This window comes from Phyllobates terribilis, unplaced genomic scaffold, assembly GCF_046119375.1.
Source record: "Phyllobates terribilis strain yellow unplaced genomic scaffold, ASM4611937v1 Scaffold_11__3_contigs__length_659146591, whole genome shotgun sequence".
Lineage (NCBI taxonomy): Eukaryota > Metazoa > Chordata > Amphibia > Anura > Dendrobatidae > Phyllobates > Phyllobates terribilis.
This window is the reverse complement of record NW_027362771.1, coordinates 330,231,489-330,252,863: the sequence shown is the minus strand read 5'-3', so window position 1 is coordinate 330,252,863 and position 21,375 is coordinate 330,231,489.

Sequence of the window (21,375 nt, the reverse complement as noted above, 5' to 3'; positions counted from 1 at the left end):
CTTCCATGCCCATTGCCAGTTCGTCCTCCACTTCTTCCTCGGCTCCTGCACCTTCCTCAACAGTTTGGCTGCTACCATGCGCCCTGGTTAATCCCTCTCCCCCACCCTCCCATGCCTGCCGCCTTGGTGCTGCCAACCGTCTGGACCTTGGAGATGTTATCCCTTCCGCATACGACTCCTCCTCTACTTCCTCCACCTCCTCTTGTCCCACCACCTGACTCCGAATTCTGTTTAACATGTGCTCCAGCATGTAAATCACCGTAATAGTCATGCTGATAATGGCATCGTCAGCACTAAACATCTTCGTCGCCATTTCAAGACTGTGCAGAAGGGTGCATAGGTCCCTGATCTGAGACCACTCCTCCAGCGTGATTTGCCCCACCTCTGGATCTCGTTGGCCCAGGCTATACGTCAGAACGTATTGCACCAGGGCTTGTCGGTGCTGCCACAGTCGCTGCAACATGTGCAGAGTTGAATTCCACCGTGTCGGCACATCGCATTTCAGCCGGTGAACTGGCAGGCCCAACGACTTCTGTAGAGATGTAAGTCGTTGAACTGCGGGATGCGAACGGCGGAAGTGAGCACACAGCGACCGTGCACTCTGCAGAAGGCCATCTAGTCCGGGATAGTGGGCTAAAAATTGCTGGACAACCAGGTTCAACACGTGAGCCATACAAGGCACGTGTGTGACATTGCCCCGGCGAAGTGCCGCACCCAGGTTTGCAGCATTGTCGCACATGGCCTTCCTTGGTTGCAGGTCCAGTGGAGACAACCTTTCATGAAACTGGGTCTCCAGAGCTGACCAAAACTCCTCAGCTGTGTGACTCACATTTCCCAGACATTTCAAAGTAAACACTGATGCGTTGAGCCCTGCTGCCAGCATAGTAAGGAGGTGTGCAGGATTCCTTCTGCGCAGTTAGAAAGCAGGTGGCATTACCAGACAGGCTTTGGGTGCAGGTGGAGGACCGAGAGGAGGTTGAGGAGGCAGAAGCAGTGGAGGAAGTTCGAGATAAAGAGGATTAACACACAACTCGTGGGGACGGTAAGACTTGGACAGCAGCCCCTTGTCCTGCTGTCACCATAGTTACCCAGTGCCCAGTCAGCGACATGTAATGCCCCTGTCCATGCCTTCTCGTCCAAGTGTCTGTGGTGAAGTGCACCCTGTCACACACAGAGTTTCTCAAAGAAGCGGTGATGTTGTGTGCGACATGCTAGTGGAGCGCAGGCACACCTTTCTTTGAGAAGTAGTGCCGACTGGGCATCTGGTACTGGGGCACTGTGACGGACATAAGGTCTTGAAAATCCTCTGTGTCCTCCAGGTGGAAAGGCAGCATTTCTGTAGCCAACAGCTTGCAGATGGTGAAATTCAACCTCTTAGCTTTCTCATGGCTAGGAGGAAATGGTCTTTTACTTTTCCACATGTGAGGGACCGAGGGCTGGCTGTTGTGCTTAGACGGTGTTGAATAGGGTGTCCCCGGCAACTGCCGGTCTGTGAGGAAGATGCAGGCGGACATGTTAGGTTGCCTTGATCCAAAGGTGGTGCTCTCGATGTCGGAGAGCGCTCAACACTAGCAGGTGTTTCCACTTCCCAATGAACTGACGACCTGCCAATCACACTGGCTGTTGCGGGTAAAGAGGTGGCAGGTCTGCGTCCAAAAACATGTGTGACTGCTGTCCCCCCAGTCACAGAGGATGAAGAGGCTGCGGATGCACAAGATGGGGCAGACGGTGGTTGGCCCAGCCGGCTAGGCCGCATTGTAGCACAGTGAGCTTCCCACTGCAACTTATGCTTCATATCCATGTGACGGGACATGCATGAAGTACTCAAACTATGTATTTTTTGGCCTCTACTTAGCTTTTGCTGACAAATATTACAGATAACACGAGTTGGGTCATCCTTATCGATCTGAATAAATGCCCAGGCTATGCAAGGCTTAGAGCCCATGTGACCTGAAGAGCCACTACGACTTGTGGTCAGAGGCAGAGTTGTGGTTGAGGATGCAGTTGTTGACGTGCTTCCAGTACTCCGTCTCTGTTCAGGAAGGCGCAACCTAACCTCGTCGTCAATAGCATCTGTGATGCCCCGCTGCGCTTGGTATCACAGATCCTACAAGAGTGCATTGATGGAATCCTCCACAAGAGGCCCCCATAAACATTCACACATCTCCACCTTCCACCTCAGACCAGCAGAGGGAGCCCGTTAGGGATATAAATAGGGAAGGTGGAGCTAGGCAGTTCAGTTCCTCTGAAGAGTTCCTGCAGTAGAGAAGCCTAAGAGAGGTCAGTCTGCAGTGGAGCTCAGTCTAGTCTAGAGAACGCAGTTAATAGTTCAGCAGTGGAGCACGAGGCTCCTGCTTGCTAGATTCAGGGAGCCCAGATAGAGCTTAAGGTGTGCCGCTGCCGTAAGATCAGTGAAGCGCGGCAAGCTGCCGTTAGTGTGTATAGCCTATTGAGGGCCCGAGTAGGCCGAAGGCGAGTGGCGAGTTAGTACATAAGGGGCAGAGGAGCTTAACCAGCTCACCCCGAAGCATTTACCGGACACAGGATCCGAGCTTACCGGTATCTCTATGACCCAGTAAGGCATAACCGGAATCCCTGGAGAACTATAAGTCCCAGGATCGCTAAGGTGCTGATATGTAACAGAGCCAGGAGACGCTTAGGCCCCGCATACTGGGAGCGTGAACTCCAAGAGAAGGCCCTACCACAAGGTCAGCCAGCGCAGGACAGAGACAAAGTTAGGCCTAGCTCCAGGCAGGTCAGAAACTTACTACGCAGAGGCAAGAAACAGGAGGCCCTACACCCGCTCATTGGGGAGGATCCTGATATGCACCCTTCACCCTACAGTGCTCCGGGATGTGCCTGAATTTCCACCAGTAAAAGGTACTGAAGTGACTACCGTGTCCGTTCCCGTTCTTGCTCTGACCCAGCTGGGTCTCGCCTGTCCTGCATTCCCCCTGCATACGCTGCCCTGAGACCTAGCTCCACCTGTGGGGAGCTATACCATCGAGCTGCCTTATCACCGGACTCAGTGGACTGCTGCAGCGCTGGTGCTTGTCACCAGATACCACAGGTGGCGTCATGAACTCTTATAAAATTAACAATTATCCACCCTTTTAAAGAGAGACCCCAGGGTACGGGCCAGGGAGCCGACCACCGCGACATCCCCAAGGCCAGGCAAATGCCCGGGTACCGAGTCATCCCCATCCCCAGGGCTAGTCACATCCTCCTCCACCTCCTCTGCTGACCTCATCGACTGTCTGACTGTGGGTTGACAGTAAGTGGGATCTCCAACCTCGTCATCATCACCCTGTGTGTTATCACACCCGTCGCCCTCAGAGCCAACCTCTTCCTGCCCTGACCGAAAAGTCAAGTTGTCGCTCCAATCAGGTATTTGAGTCTCATCATCGTCTTCATCATTGTCTCCACCAACAGGAGTTACAGTTTGGGAACAAGGGTCTACATTATGCTCAGAACCTTCTTCATCTGGTCCTGGATCCAACTTATAAAGATTCTGGGCATCGGATCAGATCATTTCCTCATCTGGATTAACAGAAGCTCTGGAGCAGACCTCCGTTTCCCAGGCTATAGTATGAGTAAACAGCTGGGCAGACTCAGCCATCTGTGTTACCCCATACTCAGACGGGCAGCTGGAGACTTGGGAGCTGTGAGGAAGCAAGTGCGATTGGGGTGACACCTCTGAGGACTGGAGTATTTGTGATGTTGAAATTGAGGTGATGGAGAGCCCACTTGAAGGAGCACTTGATATCCGTTGAAGCACCTGCTGTTTTTGTGCCTCATCTAGAATTTGTAGCGATGGGCGTGTCCGTAAGAATGGGATCGTATCACATTGTCCACGAAAAGAAGTCGACATCTTAGTTTGGCTGGAAGATGGTCTTTCTTCTGCAGATGTTACTCCCCCCCCACCGTGGGGGGCCTCGACCCACCGGCGGACAGGCACCAGTATTGGGATAGGGGGGCTGGCCGTCAGGGTCCACCGCGGCTCTGGCACAAACCCGGCGACACAGAGGTGGCACAGGCAGGAACGGACTGGCCGTGTCGGCTTCTCACTTTTTGGATTTTAGAAGGGCATGACATGCCTATATCTGTGTCTCCCCCTCCTTTTACTCCTCCACCTCTTTTCTTTTCGCATGACTATATGTACTTGTCACTTTTCCATGTGTTAGTTGTGTCTTCTGAGCAGTTTGTCAGCTTTTGGACACCTTTGAAGGTGTTTTCTATGTGTTTCTATGTGTTTTTGTTTGCCTGCCATTGGTTTTAACGGTGTTCGAAGGTGTTCGACGAACAGTTCGACGAACAGTTCGGCGAACACATGGGTGTTCGACGAACCGAACTCGAACACTACGGGGGTGGCTCAACACTACAAACAACACTTACATAAAATCACATAGCGAAGTAAGGAGAGTATGGCTGTGTGCCCACGATGCGTTTAAGCGTTTCCGCAGCGGCAAAAACGCCGCAGAAACGCTTAAAAAACGCATGGTAGAAGGCCTGCCATGTTTCCCAATGGTAATCCGCATGTGCTCTGCACATGCTGCGGAAATTTCCGCTGCGGATTATCATTGCGGAAAAATACGCAGCACTACCAATTATTTTGCGGAAGTGCTGCGCTTTCACCGCCATTGACTTGCATTGGAACGCATGGATTACGCATCACTGTATATGTAGATGCGGAATCCACGCGTTCCAATGTGCAGATGGTACCCGGGTCTAGAGGACAGGAGACTCTCCTCCAGACCCGGGTACCATAGAAACTGTGAAAAAAAGAATAAAATAAAAAATAAATATTATACTTACCTTCTGATGGCCTCCGGTGTCCTTCTGTTCACTTGCCGGCAGCTCGCGATGGACTGGAGGACCTGCGCTGACGTCATAGTCATGAGACCGATCATGCGACGCTGACGTCGGCAGGTCCTTCAGTGTAACGCGATCTGCCGACAAGGGAGAACGGAGGGAAGCAAGACACCGGGGGCCATCGGAAGGTAAGTATAGATTTATTTTTTTATTTCTAACCATTCTTTAAGGTCACACTATATAAATCCATGCCAGTTGCATGGATTTATATAGTGTGACCAAGTTGACACGCACTTTCCAAGTGATGCTAAAATCGCTTGGAAAGCGCTTGTCAACCCGCATGCGGAAATGCATGTGAAGAACGCTTCACATCCGCATGTCCCTGGCAGGAAAACGCATGTACAATCCGCAAGAAACGCTCATGAAAAATCCGTAGCATTTCTGCATCGTGGGCACATAGCCTATCAGTGATGTGCAGCCTTGTCATCTTGCATGCTCATGGGCATGTTGTTGTAGTGTATTCATCCCATAGTTCAAAAGAAGAAGGGGGAACAGAGCACCCCAATTATGGAAACACCAATCAAGGAATATCTCTCAGACTTAGGTGTAACTGGCCATGTCAGTGTATCAGGCATTGGTGCATAGTATATGGGTGTATCCAATTAGGGGTTAATAGCTCGTCGTACACCAGCTGTATGTGCGCCTGGTGCTCTGATGCGGATATCATGTGATCACATGTCACTAGATCGAGGTCATGTGCCTCTATTACACCATGTGGGCTAGTAGCCGCCCATTCCATAGTCATGTGGCTGGATGTCATAAAGCAATGGCTCCTCCCATGGGGACCAAGCATATGCTGAATGATTTTAATAGGGCGAACCCATAGTCCCCACGTCTCTACATGGAGGGGGTTATTCTCAGCTTAGATAAATCACCGCCAAACAGTCACTGTATATGAAAGTGTGCACTAATTGCATATAAAAGGCATCACACATATGGATGGGTCATATAATGCTGTGTTGTGGTCAGCCTGTATAAGCCACTAGGGACCTAATGATTACCAATATTTTTGCACATATCCATATATGGTAAATATTAAAGAGTAGATGTATATATTGTATAATGTCGCTATCTTTTGTCCCTAATGTGATATCCCAATATGTATTCATATGCATAGAGAATACTGACCAAATACTCATAGTGGGGCCGTGGTCTTATTCTAATTGTTTATGTCAGCAGGGGAGTACATAGAAACCATGTGGCCCCATAGCAAAAGTCCTAATTGGGCCCCCCTTCCCTATCGTTGTAGTAGGCGGGGCCATGGCTCATTGGAGGAGTCAGAGAATGGCATGCCTCATAAATTTAAAAACAGAGAGGGACACGTATTGCTGCACATACAGAATAATTCTGCTCCTATTGAAGCCCATAACTGTTCTCTTCCACTACAATATCCCTTTTATGGCCCCACAGACTATCATGCCTCCAAAAAAGTCTAACACATTGCATGACACGCGCAGTGAATTCCCCCACATGCACAATATGACCCCAGTGTCCCCAAAGCAGTATGATGTCCCCACAGTAAATATGTCCACACAATATGAGACCCCCATATCACCTCGCACAGTATAATGGCCCCATCAGTACAATTCTCCAACACACTGTACAGTATGAACACTCCCACAATGGTCCCTGCCACCACGGAGTATGAAGGTCCCCTATAAGTACTGACTGATAAAAGAAAGGAAAATACTACTTTCCTAGACACGTTCCCCTCTTGTGCTGCTCGGCTCTGTGCAGCTTGGGGATGTCATGGGCACGCTGATCGAATTGTGGAATGACGCACTCCTTGCTGGCGCATGTTAAATCCCACTGTCAGAGATTAACAAGTGGGATTTAACAGGTTAACACCCGTGGCTGTTAAAGGCACAGATGGCTGATTAAATCAGCTATCATGTGCAGGGAAAGATGCAGGCGAACCCGCACCAGAGGCAGGATCACTACATATGATGTAAAAATACATCATATGTCATGAAGGGGTTAAAGGGAACCTGACTGCTAATACCCATGGTCCACAGGCCGCATGTATCAGGCACTGAATGCAATATCTCAGGCAGGGATGTTGGACTCTAAAACACTGCAGCATTTCAGAGAAAAACATACTTTAGAAGCCGCCGGGGGAAAGATCCACATGGGATACTAGTCAGACAGAGGTGTCCCTGGTGGCTTCTCCCACTTGCTACATTTGACTGGCAGGTCTCTACCTATTTGCGCATTTAGGGCTCTTTCACACGTCAGTGTGCCCGGTACGTGAAGTGTCCATTTTCACATGTACTGGAGACACTGATACAAGTACACCCATTCAAATGAATGGTTCTGTGCACGTCAGTGTGTTTGCATGGACCGTGTGACTGGTGCAATACATGCTGACATGTCAGTTTTTTACCAGCTGCAAAGGTAGCAAAACATGCCACACTGATGACACACGGATGACATGCATGTGACACGTACCGGCACCCGTGTGCCGTATCAAGATCACACATACCGGCGCCTGGGAATCAGCGGTACAGTTAGTGCTGTTCCCAAGCGCTGGGTGCTGAAGGAATCTGTCATCATTGTCCCCTGCTTGCGCTGCGATCAGCACCAACAGGGGGCAATGTTGAGAGTAGTATTCTCCTCCTGCTGTGTCCAACTGTAAAAATAAGAGTAAAATAAAAAAATCATTATACTCTCCTTTCCAAAGATTAAATTAGTGTCCCACGCTGTAATCCAACTGACCGCACACGCTGAGGAGCAGAGAATGACACGCTGCAGCGAGTGGGCCCCTATACTGTGCTAAACTCATGAGGAGGAATCCTGTCACTCACCGAGCTCAGCACAGTACTGTAAATATCAGGATGTGTGAAACCGGCCTTAAGCATAGAGTGATTAGTCACTGTCAGCAGGCGGGGAGAAGCCACAAGGGACAAGCCTGTACGACTACTCTACAGTGTGGCTCCGTCCCTGGCTGCTAATAAAGTATATTTTTCTCTGAAATGACGCAGCGTTTCAGAGTCATACATTCCTGGGTGGGACACTAAAGTCAGTGCCGGATACATGGGGCCCACAGTTTGGCAGTATGTATCAGGTTTACTTTAAAATGTATTTATTCACCTACAAGTGCATCTCACTAAATTAGAATATCATCAAAAAAATAATTTATTTCAGTTCTTCAATACAAAAATTTAAACTCATATTATATAGAGTCATTACAAACAGAGTGATCTATTTCAAGTGTTTATTTCTGTTAATGTTGATGATTATGGCTTACAGCCAATGAAAACACAAGAGTCATTATCTCAGTAAATTAAAATAATTAACAAAAAACACCTGCAAAGGCGTCTAAAAAGGTCCCTTAGTCTGTTTCAGTAGGCCCGACAATCATGGGAAAGACTGCTGACTTGATAGATGTCCAGAAGGCAGTAATTGACACACTCCACAAGGTCCCAGAGTTCCAATTTTCATTTGGAAATCATGGTCCCAGAGTCTGGAGGAAGAGTGGAGAGGCACACAATCCAAGCTGCTTGAGGTCTAGTGTGAAGTTTCCACAATCAGTGATGGTTTGGGGAGCCATGTCATCTGCTTGTGTAGGTACACTGTGTTTTATCAAGATCAAAGTCAGCGCAGCCGTCTACCAGGAAATTTTAGAGCACTTCATGCTTCCCTCTGCCGACAAGCTTTTTGGAGATGGAAATTTTATTCTCCAGCATGACTTGGCACCTGTCCACACTGCCAAAAGTACCAATATCTGGTTTTAAAACAACAGTATCACTGTGCTTGATTGGCCAGGAAACTCATCTGACCTTAAAGGGAATCTGTCACCCCCCTGGGCGATATCAGACCACTACTATGCCCATACAGGTGATAGAAAAGTAAATCTATACTTACCCGTATGGCCAATAGCAGTGGTCTGATTCCAGAGAAATTTTATTTTATAAAATTTCTTCTCCAGAGGCTTTGCGTCCGGGGGACGCCAAGCAAACCCCCCCTATCTGCTTATTATGCAGCTAAATCCCGTCTCTGGGCTAAATTATCATCTCCCCCCCCTCCCCGACACGTCACAGTGCCCTGTGACTGTCCTGCTGTCTCCCCTGATGCGCATGCGCACAGCGCCGCTCCCAATACAAGGGCTGCGGTGCAGTGCGGGCCGGGGAAAAACAAAGCGCGATCCATGGGAGTGGCGCTTTGCACATGCGCGGCAGGGGAGGCAGCAGGGCATGTCACAGGGCAGTCACAGGGCCCTGTGACGTGCCGGGGAGGGGGGGAAGATGATATATATACACATGTATGCACACACACATGTATGCACACACACATATATGCACACACATACAGTACAGATCAAAAGTTTGGACAAACCTTCTCATTTAAAGATTTTTCTGTATTTTCATGACTATGAAAATTGTACATTCACACTGAAGGCATCAAAACTATGAATTAACACATGTGGAATTATATACTTAACAAAAAAGTGTGAAACAACTGAAAAGATGTCTTATATTCTAGGTTCTTCAAAATAGCCACCATTTGCTTTGATGACTGCTTTGCACATTGACATTCTCCTGATGAGCTTCAAGAGATAGTCACCGGAAATGGTCTTCCAACCATCTTGAAGGGGTTCCCAGAGATGCATAGCACTTGTTGGCCCTTTTGCCTTCACTCTGCGGTCCAGCTCACCCCAAACCATCTCGATTGGGTTCAGGTCTGGTGACTGTGGAGGCCAGGTCATCTGGCGTAGCACTCCATCACTCTCCTTCACGCCTGGAGGTGTGTTTGGGGTCATTGTCCTGTTGAAAAATAAATGATGGTCCAACTAAACGCAAACCGGATGGAATAGCATGCCGCTGCAAGATGCTGTGGTAGCCATGCTGGTTCAGTATGCCTTCAATTTTGAATAAATCCTTAACAGTGTCACCAGCAAAGCACCCCCACACCATCACACTTCCTCCTCCATGCTTCACGGTGGGAACCAGGCATGTAGAGTCCATCCGTTCACCTTTTCTGCGTCGCACAAAGACATGATGGTTGGAACCAAAGAGCTCAAATTTGGACTCATCAGACCAAAGCACAGATTTCCACTGGTCTATTTTCCATTCCTTGTGTTCTTTAGCCCAAACCAGTCTCTTCTGCTTGTTGCCTGTCCTTAGCAGTGGTTTCCTAGCAGCTATTTTACCATGAAGGCCTGCTGCACAAAGTCTCCTCTTAACAGTTGTTGTAGAGATGTGTCTGCTGCTAGAACTCTGTGTGGCATTGACCTGGTCTCTAATCTGAGCTGCTGTTAACCTGCGATTTCTGAGGCTGGTGACTCGGATAAACTTATCCTCAGAAGCAGAGGTGACTCTTGGTCTTCCTTTCCTGGGGCGGCCCTCATGTGAACCAGTTTCTTTGTAGCGCTTGATGGTTTTTGCAACTGCACTTGGGGACACTTTCAAAGTTTGCCCAATTTTTCGGACTGACTGACCTTCATTTCTTAAAGTAATGATGGCCACTCGTTTTTCTTTACTTAGCTGCTTTTTTCTTGCCATAATACAAATTCTAACAGTCTATTCAGTAGGACTATCAGCTGTGTATCCGCCTGACTTCTGCACAACACAACTGATGGTCTCAACCCCATTTATAAGGCAAGAAATCCCACTTGTTAAACCTGATAGGGTACACCTGTGAAGTGAAAACCATTTCCGGTGACTACCTCTTGAAGCTCATCAAGAGAATGCCAAGAGTGTGCAAAGCAGTCATCAAAGCAAAAGGTGGCTACTTTGAAGAACCTAGAATATAAGACATATTTTCAGCTGTTTCACACTTTTTTGTTAAGTATATAATTCCACATGTGTTAATTCATAGTTTTGATGCCTTCAGTGTGAATGTACAATTTTCAAAGTCATGAAAATACAGAAAAATCTTTAAATGAGAAGGTGTGTCCAAACTTTTGGTCTATACTGTATATGCTGTGAGAGAGTCACTGGTATGATTTATGAGGAGAGATATGTGTCGCACAGGTTGCTAGCCTGTGTGAACTGAAACCAATGGACTTTCTGCCAGCATGTTATATGCTGGTGGGTTAACTCACCTAAAGGGCATGGTTTTAGAGGAATGACATAGTGGTGGGAGGGACGTCATTCCCCATACCTCCACCTCCGGGTATGGCTGAGCAACGTTTAAATGTTCAGTCCTGTTTTTTTTTTCTGTGTGTTGTTTTTGGAGAGGCAACGTCTCCAGAATGGACAGCCATAGCTCAGGAGGGAGCTGAAGGCTGGACATAACCTGTGTGAGCGACCCCCACATACATATATGGACTGTGCTACAGTTTATATTTTTGTTTTGTTGTTTTGCCAAGTAAGGCTGTGTTAATTTTGCTGGAGTGCAGAGCTTTAAGCTATTAAAAAAGCCTGCAAGTCCTGAGTCTACTTTTGGAAGTGGCCGAGCGAGTCGTCCTACCACAGTTGGTGGAGAATGCGGGCAAGATTCCAGGAACATGTGTACCTGCCACAGAGACGGGTGGATGTCCCGGTTGAAGTCCACCAGCCAGAGAAGTCTGGCAGCATGGAGGAGCTCATTAAACACCTGGTGCAGAGCCAACAACAAATGCACCAGTAGCACTTGCACAGCCAGCAGCAGCACCAGAAGACAACCAAACTGTTGCTGCAACAGATCCAGTTGCAGCAAAAGTCACACCAGCAGTACCAGCAGGAGCAACAAAAGCACCAGCAACAGCAGATACAGCTTCTGGCAGACGCCATCCAGGGCAGAGCAACCGCCCAACCCCCAGGGCCGACTGATGACTCCCACGTCAGGAAGGCGGTAAGACGGGCCATGCAGAAGATGACCCCCGGGATGATGTAGAAGCCTTTCTGACAGTCTTTGAGAGGGTGGCTGATTGGGAGAGACTTCCACCAGAACAGTGGGCAGAGGTTCTGTCGCCATATTTGTCGGGTGAACCCCAAAAGGCATATTACGACTTGGCACTGCAGGATACCAAGGAATACGCCAAGCTAAAGACAGAGATCTTAGCACGCTTGGGAGTGAATATGGAGATGAGAGCCCAACGAGTCCACCACTGGGCGTATACCAGCGACAAACCCCCTCGCTCGCAGATGTTTGACCTACTGCATCTCTTTCAGAAGTGGTTGCAGTCAGAGTCCTCCACTCCGGCCCAGATGGTTGAGCGGGTGGGGATTAATAGATTCGTGCACTCCCTTCCCAAGTCAGTACAGACTTGGGTTGCCCAGGGCGATCCTCAGAATGCAGATGACTTCATCGGCCTGGTAGAGAAGTATCAGGTGGCTGAGAAATCCCTCGGGAAACCGGATATAGTCACTTCTCCGTACTGGGATACCCAAAAGGGGGCGGGTTCACCACAGAAGGGGTCTAGAGCCACTACTGGGGGGCGTCCCACTCCCGTTGAAGTTGCCACAAGAACTGTTGTTAAAGATATAGTCTGTTGCCGGTGTGACAACCCTGGACACGTAGCCGCCCGGTGTCATATGTCCCCTGAGCCCATGGACTGCAGCCTAGGAAGACGGGGTTCCTATTATGCTTATCCAGCCTGCAGTGTGGACTGTTGACCCGGCGAGGGGCCGCAGGCATGTGCCGTATCCATTAATGGAGTAAAGGTGTTTGGACTGTTACCCTTCCCCACCAGTTGATCCCTTCCAAAACTGTGGGCGTTCGGTGCATCCATGGCGACGCCAAGGACTATCCCGTGGCCGCAGTGATAGTGAGAACAAGTATGACCACTTCACATGTAACACTGTGAGCGCAATACACCTGGCAGACATTGCCTTTCACAGCGTCGTTACAGTGTAGCCTACATATACTTTGCAATCCGTTGAGTGTCTCCTTTCTTCAATATTTATAGATATTATATACATTATTATTTACTAGATGACTTCATTCATAAAAACCCCATTATATATACCATATAATTTTTAATCTTTATCTGGTTTAATTTCTTTCTATATGTTACTAAATCACTGAAGGTGGCTCTGACTATTTCCTTGTTGAACATCTCATAATTTCTTGAATCTTCGTTTGTCATACTATTTTGGTCAGATTTCTAAATAATCTTTACATGTGAGATGATATGTTATAATATGATAAAATCTGTTTTTATTTTGCTTATGTCACAGTGTTTGAAAAATGTCCATATTTGTAGGGCCGAAACGTCACACAATTATATTGGGATTGCCTTATAAATAAAGGAATATATACATTTTTCCAATTTTGAGCGCCGATTTTATATACGTATTATACGGAGTGGAATCCTTATTCGTGCACCGTTTTTTGAGTGCCATATATCCATTTAAATGTCTCTCACTGCCAGCGCCCCCTCTGACATCTCCTCCTGCCAGGGTAGAAAGAAATGATAAATGGGCATTGGGGAGTGGCCAAAGCTTGCTGTGACGCGCTTAGCGCACCGCATGATTTGTCACTCTTTCTGTCACTGTAGTAGTGTGGTGTTGCATGCAGACGTCATGTGTCACTCAATATACCATATATCACATTGATTGATAGTTATACACCTTTCATAAGGGAAATACTGATATAGATAAGAAGCCCTTTGTTTATCATTAGCCACATAATAGTCTGTTTGTAGATAGAGTACTAATCCTTAGGCTATGTGTTATTAGAGAGGTGCTACAGGAAAGTGGAGAAGAGCGATTTAAATATGTAAAGAAAAGTAAACCTATGTTTTGCCTTTCATTTTATAATAAACAGCTGCACAGTAACAACAAAGTGCTTGGTAGAGAAACGTTTCTGTCATTTCTCCTGGCGAGAGAAAAAGGAAGCGACAGCGAGACAGAAAGTCACATCTCTTCTTTCCCCAGAGTAAAACACCTTTCACACAGACTCCGATTTATAAAAGGGGAATCCCAGAGACTAAATCCATGCAGTAAAATGTAGACTAAAACTACTACAGGGGTTTAAGGTCTGTGTTTGCTTATGAGTCGGCATTCACTCTTACATCATAAGTAAGGAAAAACACTAAATTCTCAACACAGTGCAGGAAACCTATGGTAATGTAAAGTTTAGCTGAAGAAAGTTTGTCATCAAAAAAATCATAATTTAAAGGGAACCTGTCACCTCCTTGGACGTACCTAATCTATTAATATGGGCATACAAGTTCTAAAATAGTTAAAATAGTCCTACCTGTATGCCTCATATCTGTGGTCTTGTAGTTCAGAAATCATCTTTTAATCCTTTATGTTAATGCGTTTTTCCAGGCTCTGGGGTGTGCGGTGTGTAGCACCCCGAGGGTTCGGTTGCTACAGAGGTATTGCATCTCACCCAGATGTGCGATATCTCACTTCCAGGTAAGGATGGAGTGTGGCTCAGGACCCTAACACCCACATGCACTACACCACATTTCCGGGGGACAGCTCGACGGTGCTCCCATTAGTTATGCAGGCACGAGTGAGCATGTCCCTGGCTGGAGTGGGGGGAGGGAACACCTAGAGAAGGGAACCCGGTAGTGTGTGCGTGGGGGAAGTAGATCCTGGGTGCACTCTGTACAGGAGTATAAGAGGGGGGCACCATCTTAAATCAGGGAGAGTTCAGAGAGGAGAAGCCAGGGAGCAGAGCTGCTTTATGGGCTCTGCTCCACAGGCAGGCCCTGTCAGGAGGAGAAGCCAGGGAGCAGAGCTGCTTTATGGGCTCTGCTCCACAGGCAGGCCCTGTCAGGAGGCCTGAGTCTGGAGGAGGAAAGAAGGAGGAAGAGAAGCAGACTGAGCTCCAAGAAGGACAGAGGGGACCCCAGGGGTGTGGACCGGCTGGTAGCCACCACACGCCCGCCGCTACCCGAGTAGGGGGGTCAGGTCAAGAAGAAGGGAACCGGATCCCAAATTAGTGGAGGAGAGAAACTACCCTCAACTAAGAACCGGAGGCTGCAACATTACATGTGGAGCAGCCCCTCACCAAACCCGCTAGAAAGGAACCACATAGGACCTGGGAAACGCAGGCCAACGTTTGCCCACCAAGAAGGTCCGAGGCAGCTGGTCATAAGCGTGGTCACTAGTGGGGTTGAAGACCAGAGACAGGAGACATAAAGGGGGTCCTGCAGAGCACTCCAGAAAGACCTGGGGGTTAACCGAGCCCCTCACCTGGTGAGCACAGCGCGACACAGGCGGCCACCTCTGCAGCGGTGGCCTGGAGCAGTAACCGAGTAACCGTGAGTAAAGACCCTGAACTGCACCATCAGGACTCCGAGTTGTCTTTGCTGCGCTCGTGTACCACCATCACCCCCATCGTCCGCACAAGCTGCCCTGGGGCCATACCTCTCCCGTTGGGGGTTAAACCACCATTGCTGCACACATACCACCGGCCTCAGCGGACTGTTCTGCAGCGGCGGTCTTGCGACCGCAAATCAACGGGTGGCGTAGTCGACAGTCATCCAACATCTACTGCTAATATACCGCCACTTAGTCTGACTCCCTGGGCACGGACCGGATCACCGCCACGAGACTACAACCCTCAACAGATCCGGCTCCGGGTAAACTCCCGCGTGCGCAACGCTGCGCGACACAAGGCCCAGGGGCGCGTCAGCTTTTGGCGTAGTCGGCAGGATTTCGTGCCCGCAACCACCGGGTACTGCGTGCCTGAAAAAGAGACTTTTAAAAACTTACCTGTGGTGAAGATTCCCGCCATCCGGCGCCATCTTCAGCCTTCTTCCCGCCATCGGTGAAGATTCCCGCCATCCGGCGCCATCTTCAGCCTTCTTCCCGCCATCCGTGAAGATTCCCGCCATCCGGCGCCATCTTCTGCCTTCTTCCCGCCATCCGTGGAGTTTTCCCGCCGTTGGACGCCATCTTGAAGACGCCGCGCGGGAAGAAGAGGGGCGTGGACTCCGAAAGCGCGCGAGAACTGAAGCCCCGCCTCACGTCCGGACGTTGCGTAAGGTCCTGGAAGGAGCCCAGCAGACGCTGACATCACAGGAGCGCGACGGAAGGTCCTCAACCCTGACGATCCACTGCGGAGCCGCGGCCTACGGAAAAGGATCATCGCCAGGTAGGCCACGGTCCGCCAGGGGGGAAGAGGACACCAGGAACGGACAGCAAAATGGCGGACCGGCAGCAGACTAAGCTGCCCAGCATCGGCAGCGCCCCAGCCGTCGCGGGCCCCGACCAGCACCAGGAGAAGACGCGTGACGCAGGAGCGGTCGCGGGATCAGGTAAGAGGAGTCTCCCTGTCCCGGACGCTGCCAGCGTCAGCCTGCTCCCGGGCCCCCTGGTGGAGCCGCTGACCCCGGGCGCTGTAGACACCGATCTGCTCCAGCCCCCGCAACAAGCCCTGCGGCCGAGCCCTCCAGCCCTGGGCACTGCCACCACCAGCCCGCGCCCAGGCCCAAAGTCGCACCCTCTGACCCCGGGCGTCATTAACAGTACCACTCAGACCCCGAGTACCAAGAGGGCCCGGACGGGTCTGAACCTGAGAAAGAGAAAGGAGCGTGTGGAGCACACTGTTAATCGTAAACGGTAAAAGAGGAGATGTAAATAGTTACCCGACCGGGTATAAGGACTGTTGTGGGACTGTTTCCACTAAGAGTGTGGTCCCCGTTGGGACAGAAAAAGAACTGTTTCCCTTATCCCCTACCTGGCTGGGGACTGAGAACAGCCACCCCTTTTCCCTCTAACTGGCTGGGGACTGAGAACAGCCACCCCTTTTCCCTCTAACTGGCTGGGGACTGAGAACAGCCACCCCTACCTGGCCGAGGACTGAGAGCGGCCAACTCTTGTATATAGTTGCACTTCTTTAAGTGCCCCATATTGGTTGTATAACAAGCCTAAACTACCTCAGAAAAGTTTGCACCTTTAGGAAAATGGACACCTGGTTGCAGAATAAACTGTGACCTGTTATAAAGAGACTTCTTCGTGGATCTGCTGCTAGAAATGTTTTATATGAAAAGTTTATATGCTAGAAGGTGTTACTATGAAAAAGAGTTCCAGAACAGTACCTATGCACTTATATCGTTTAAGAGAGAGCCGTTCCCATAAAGGGAAACTGAATGTTGATATCTGTTATACTTGTTGGTTATGAAAAATTTGCATGTTCTAATGTATACCCTGTCTTTTGCTCAGTTCCAGCCCGCGGACGTGCTGGGTTTTGCCAGGGGGGAATGTAGCACCCCGAGGGTTCGGTTGCTACAGAGGTATTGCATCTCACCCAGATGTGCGATATCTCACTTCCAGGTAAGGATGGAGTGTGGCTCAGGACCCTAACACCCACATGCACTACACCACATTTCCGGGGGACAGCTCGACGGTGCTCCCATTAGTTATGCAGGCACGAGTGAGCATGTCCCTGGCTGGAGTGGGGGGAGGGAACACCTAGAGAAGGGAACCCGGTAGTGTGTGCGTGGGGGAAGTAGATCCTGGGTGCACTCTGTACAGGAGTATAAGAGGGGGGCACCATCTTAAATCAGGGAGAGTTCAGAGAGGAGAAGCCAGGGAGCAGAGCTGCTTTATGGGCTCTGCTCCACAGGCAGGCCCTGTCAGGAGGAGAAGCCAGGGAGCAGAGCTGCTTTATGGGCTCTGCTCCACAGGCAGGCCCTGTCAGGAGGCCTGAGTCTGGAGGAGGAAAGAAGGAGGAAGAGAAGCAGACTGAGCTCCAAGAAGGACAGAGGGGACCCCAGGGGTGTGGACCGGCTGGTAGCCACCACACGCCCGCCGCTACCCGAGTAGGGGGGTCAGGTCAAGAAGAAGGGAACCGGATCCCAAATTAGTGGAGGAGAGAAACTACCCTCAACTAAGAACCGGAGGCTGCAACATTACATGTGGAGCAGCCCCTCACCAAACCCGCTAGAAAGGAACCACATAGGACCTGGGAAACGCAGGCCAACGTTTGCCCACCAAGAAGGTCCGAGGCAGCTGGTCATAAGCGTGGTCACTAGTGGGGTTGAAGACCAGAGACAGGAGACATAAAGGGGGTCCTGCAGAGCACTCCAGAAAGACCTGGGGGTTAACCGAGCCCCTCACCTGGTGAGCACAGCGCGACACAGGCGGCCACCTCTGCAGCGGTGGCCTGGAGCAGTAACCGAGTAACCGTGAGTAAAGACCCTGAACTGCACCATCAGGACTCCGAGTTGTCTTTGCTGCGCTCGTGTACCACCATCACCCCCATCGTCCGCACAAGCTGCCCTGGGGCCATACCTCTCCCGTTGGGGGTTAAACCACCATTGCTGCACACATACCACCGGCCTCAGCGGACTGTTCTGCAGCGGCGGTCTTGCGACCGCAAATCAACGGGTGGCGTAGTCGACAGTCATCCAACATCTACTGCTAATATACCGCCACTTAGTCTGACTCCCTGGGCACGGACCGGATCACCGCCACGAGACTACAACCCTCAACAGATCCGGCTCCGGGTAAACTCCCGCGTGCGCAACGCTGCGCGACACAAGGCCCAGGGGCGCGTCAGCTTCCTGGAATGAAACTCGGCCTCCGGTCTTCTTTTGCGTGCCTGTTGCCTCCCATCAGCGTCACTGTGTCCTGTGACGTCTAGCGGTTGTCCCGCACCTGCGCCCTGCAATTGTCATATTCCGCCCTTCTCTGGGCATTGGCTTCTTGTTTCTGCGTAGGCGCCGGCACAAAAGACACTAGAAGCCGATGCCCCTAGAAGGGTGGAAAAGTAACGTGGAATATGGTAATTGCAGGGCGCAGGCACGGGACAACCACTAGACATCACAGAGCCCAGTGATGCTGAGGGGAGGCGACAGGTACGCTAATGAAGACCGGAGGCCGAGTTTCCTTCTAGGCACCACACACCCCAGAGCCTGGAAAAATGTATTAATATAAAGGATGATGATTTCTGAAGAACAAGACCACAGCTATGAGGCATACAGGTAGGACTATTTTAAGCATTCTAGAACCTGTATGCCTATATTAATAGCTTAGATACATCCAAAGGGGTGACAGATTCCCTTTAAATTAAGCCTAACTAAAAACAATACCTTTTTATGTAGTAAATGCTGCCTTTGTTGTGCCAAAGAAAAAAACTTTCCATTTGATTTACGAATTAGGGTGCTTGGTGCACCTTTGGTGTGGCCAAGAAAATTTGGGCACCATTCTGCCATCTCAATTTACATAAATGGCCACTTCCCTCTGTGTTGATTGACATTGCTCCCTTGGTCAGAGCAAGCACAGCATGAAAAAACTGCTCTGGCATGTGTGCACACAGCGTAACAACAGGAGCCAGAGCTCACAGAATTATCTGCTGGTGCTGCTTGGTCCGATGGTGCAGGCTAAGGAGAGAGGAGGGTGGGGTGGAGGATTGAATTGATGCAGCATAGAGGAGTGGTCTGCCCGCTCCTGCTGTCAGGCTATGTTCACATGTTACATTTTAGCAGCGTTTTTTTTTATGCACCACAAACCAGAGTTAAAATGCTGCATACATTACCAGTGTTTTGTCAATTTTTTTACTTGCATTTTTCACCTATTCATTTTAATGGGTGAAAAAATTGACATGCTACATCTTGGTTAAAAAAAAAAAAGTGCAGCAGGGCTCAAAATATACAGTATAGACCAAAAGTTTGGACACATCTCATTTAAAGATTTTTCTGTATTTTCATGACTATGAAAATTGTACATTCACACTGAAGGCATCAAAACTATGAATTAACACATGTGGAATTATATACTTAACAACAAAGTGTGAAACAACTGAAAATATGTCTTATATTCTAGGTTCTTCAAAGTAGCCACCTTTTGCTTTGATGACAGCTTTGTACACTCTTGGCATTCTCTTGATGACCTTCAAGAGGTAGTCACTGGAAATGGTCTTCCAACAATCTTGAAGGAGTTCCCAGAGATGCTTAGCACTTGTTGGCCCTTTTGCCTTCACTCTGCGGTCCAGCTCACCCCAAACCATCTCGATTGGGTTCAGGTCTGGTGACTGTGGAGGCCAGGTCATCTGGCGTAGCACCCCATCACTCTCCTTCTTGGTCAAATAGCCCTTACACAGCCTGGAGGTGTGTTTGGGGGTCATTGTCCTGTTGAAAAATAAATGATGGTCCAACTAAATGCAAACCGGATGGAATAGCATGCCGCTGCAAGATGCTGTGGTAGCCATGCTGGTTCAGTATGCCTTCAATTTTGAATAAATCCCCAACAGTGTCACCAGCAAAGCACCCCCACACCATCACACCTCCTCCTCCATGCTTCACGGTGGGAACCAGGCATGTAGAGTCCATCCGTTCACCTTTTCTGCATCGCACAAAGACACGGTGGTTGGAACCAAAGATCTCGAATTTGGACTCATCAGACCAAAGCACAGATTTCCACTGGTCTAATGTCTATTCCTTGTGTTCTTTAGCCCAAACAAGTCTTTTCTGCTTGTTGCCTGTCCTTAGCAGTGGTTTCCTAGCAGCTATTTTACCATGAAGGCCTGCTGCACAAAGTCTCCTCTTAACAGCTGTTGAAGAGATGTGTCTGCTGCTAGAACTCTGTGTGGCATTGACCTGGTCTCTAATCTGAGCTGCTGTTAACCTGCGATTTCTGAGGCTGATGACTCGGATAAACTTATCCTCAGAAGCAGAGGTGACTCTTGGTCTTCCTTTCCTGGGGCGGTCCTCATGTGAGCCAGTTTCTTTGTAGCGCTTGATGGTTTTTGCAACTGCACTTGGGGACACTTTCAAAGTTTGCCCAATTTTTCAGACTGACTGACCTTCATTTCTTAAAGTAATGATGGCCACTCGTTTTTCTTTACTTAGCTGCTTTTTTCTTGTCATAATACAAATTCTAACAGTCTATTCAGTAGGACTATCAGCTGTGTATCCACCAGACTTCTGCACAACACAACTGATGGTCCCAACCTCATTTATAAGGCAAGAAATCCCACTTATTAAACCTGACAGGGCACACCTGTGAAGTGAAAACCATTTCTGGTGACTACCTCTTGAAGCTCATCAAGAGAATGCCAAGAGTGTGCAAAGCAGTCATCAAAGCAAAAGGTGGCTACTTTGAAGAACCTAGAATATAAGACATATTTTCAGTTGTTTCACACTTTTTTGTTAAGTATATAATTCCACATGTGTTAATTCATAGTTTTGATGCCTTCAGTGTGAATGTACAATTTTCATAGTCATGAAAATACAGAAAAATCTTTAAATGAGAATTTGTGTCCAAACTTTTGGTCTGTACTGTGCATGTAAAAAATCAGCATGTGCGTGACAGTTCAGAAGTCACATTGCTTATGCTGCTGCTGTAAAACATTGCATATTTTACTGTAAGGAGAAAATGTTGGCACTCACCACTGCGCATTAAAATAAGCTTTATTTGCGGTTCCAGAGATTGTAGCGACAAGGTGAGTGCCCGATTTTCTCCTTACATTACTATTGGACTGTTTCCTGGTGAGCAGCACTGAGACGGTTAACCAGCTGCTGAATCTAGTTAGATTCATCATTAGCGTGTAGCATCGGATGCGATATGCTAATGACACTCGGCTCAAACTTTGCTGCGAGCGTGAGCTGAGTGTTATGCTAGTGTGATTCGATCCTCTTGCATGCAAGATTCGGATCACAGGTGAGGAGAAGAAGGA